The following is a 2,670-nucleotide window of genomic DNA, read 5'->3' as shown; positions in this document are numbered from 1 at the left end:
CTACATCCCCAGGCTTTTTGTACTGGGATTGGATCCAGGGGTGCTCAACCACTGAGCCACATCCCCAGGCCTCTTTATTTTTTTTATTTAGAGACAGGGTCTCAACTAAGTTGCTTACAGCCTAAATTGTAGATGCTAGCCTCAAACTTGCCATCCTCCTGCCTCAGCCTCCTGAGCTGCTGGGATTATGGGCATGCACCACAAGGCCCAGCTTTTTTCTTTTAATATTTGTTTTTTAGTTGTACACAATACCTTTATTTTGTTTATTTGTTTTTATGTGGTGCTAAGGATCGAAACCCAGGTCCTCACATATGCTAGGCGAGCGCTCTACCACTGAGCCACAACCCCAGCCCCCCCCAACAGACCTTTTTAAAGAAGTTTTTATTTAGAGACAGTATCTCACTAAGTTTCTGAGGCTGATCTCAAACTTGAGATCCTTCCACTTCAGCCTCCTTAATCACTGGTATTATAGGTGTACAACACCTTGCCCAGCTACGGTGAGGAATCTTGCACATCTTTAGGTGTTTATCATGCAAGTTTGAAGTATTGCCTGCTTTTATACCTGCAAATTTAAAAGCAAGTTGCAACACAGCACTAATCGTTTTAAATGACAAAGCAGAGATAAATTTTTTAAAAAATATTTACTTAGTTATTTAGTAAGTTATAGTTGGACACAATTTCTTTATTTGATTTTTTGTTTGTTTATTTATTTATTTATTTTTATGTGGTGCTGAGGATTGAACCCAGCACGTTCTCGGCGAGTGCTCTACTGCTGAGCCACAATCCCACCCAAGGGTAATTTTTAATAAAACGATTAATCAGCTTTTTGTCGCTGTTACCAAAACTCCTGACAAGCATAACTTAAAGGAGGAAAATTTTATTTCAGGCTCTTGGTAACAGAGGTCTCAGCCCATGGTCTGCCACTTCATTATTCTGAGCCCCAGGTGAAACAGAATATCCTAGTGGTTGTGATGCTCAATTCATGGCAGCCAGGAAGCAGAGAGTGGGTGAGATGCCAGGGACAAAAGATAAACCCCAGGGGCTGGGATTATGGCTCAGAAGTAAAGTGCTTGCCTAGCATGCATGAGGCACTGGCTTCCATCCTCAGCACCACAATAAAATAAAGATATGTCCACCTATAACTAAAAGTATATATATAAACTCCAAAGGCAGGTCACCCCTAGTGACCCACTTCCTCCAGTCATGCCCCACCTGCCTACAGTTAACATCAGTACAGCAATCCTTTCAAATGATTAATTCATCAAGTGGATCAACCCACTGATCTTGTTACAGCTCTCAATCTAATTGCTTCACCTGTGAACACTGTTACATTGTTGTACACTTGGGTGTACACTTTGGGTGGTACACTTCATATTCAAGCCATAAAAAAATACTAAAATACACAGTGCAAATCTGTCCTACTTTCACCTCGGGCACTTAAAAGGTGTGAGTCTTTAGACTTTAGTTAACCTACACTATACTTGACTCTGCTGCCAAAATACAATGAAAAGATAAAACCTGTTGGGGCTGGGGATGTGGCTCAAGCGGTTGCACGCTCGCCTGGCATGCGCGCAGCCCGGGTTGGATCCTCAGCACCACATACAAACAAAGATGTTGTGTCCGCCGAGAACTAAGAAAAAATAAATAAATATTAAAATTCTCTCTCTCTCTCTCTCTCTCTCTCTCTCAAATTAAAAAAAAAAACCTGTTTACTCATCTGATAAAGTTTCTATGACAATAAATGGGTTTGTCATAGGAAATTGCTGTGTCCTAAAACTAAAAACGTGATTTATTTACTTCACAATCTGATAATTGAAGATCTCAGGATTTTAATGAATTCTCAGAAAAACAACTACTCAAAATCCTGAACACCTGGGGAACAGTAGGCAAGAGTAGAAAACACTAAATGCAAGGATGTTCATTTCACCTGAATCATAGAAGTTACCCGAATCAAGAAAATCAAGTCCCAAACGGGGAAATGGAGGGAGTAAGAATCAAAGATTTAAGATAAATTTCTCCAAGTTAATATAAATTCATGATGAAATGCCACGTCTCTTAGACTGCTTCCTGCAACGTGCAAATGGTGAAGTTAAACCGAAAAGAACAGAAAATAATATTAAAAGATCTTTATTTTTTCAAAAGCCACGAGGCAAAACGGTAGGATGTTATCCCTTGTTAAAGATGCTTGGTAGGGCAGAGCGGGCCGCGCACACCTGTAATCCCAGCAACTGGGGAGGCTGAGGCAGGAGGAGCACGAGCTCAAAGCCAGCCTCAGCAACTTAGCGAGACCCTGTCTCAAAATGAAATATAAAGAGGGTTAATGTGGCTCAGTGGTTAGTGGTTAAGTGCACCTGGTTTCCATCCCGGTACCCCCCCCCCAAAAAAAAAAAGGATGCCTGGTAAGTCCTTAAGTGCTGGCCAACTTCTCTACATATGAAACATTTTCATAGCTAAAAAAAGAGGTATGAGGGTCCTTTGCCTTCTCGGGAGCTATACTTTGATCTGGATAGTTCATTTTAGAAATAAGATTTCGTATTATATTTAAAAAGTAAACAGCCATCAGCTGGGTCGGCGAGCCCGCGCAGGCGCAGACGGCGGCGGGGCGGGGGGGGGACGTGGGGGTTATTGCGCGTGCGCCTCGGCTCGGAGAGAGCTTGCGCAAGGCCTCGC

Source organism: Urocitellus parryii, chromosome 9 (genome assembly GCF_045843805.1).
Source record: "Urocitellus parryii isolate mUroPar1 chromosome 9, mUroPar1.hap1, whole genome shotgun sequence".
NCBI classification, from domain to species: Eukaryota; Metazoa; Chordata; class Mammalia; order Rodentia; family Sciuridae; genus Urocitellus; species Urocitellus parryii.
The sequence above is the reverse complement of the archived record's forward strand: the minus strand, read 5'-3'. Positions refer to the sequence as shown.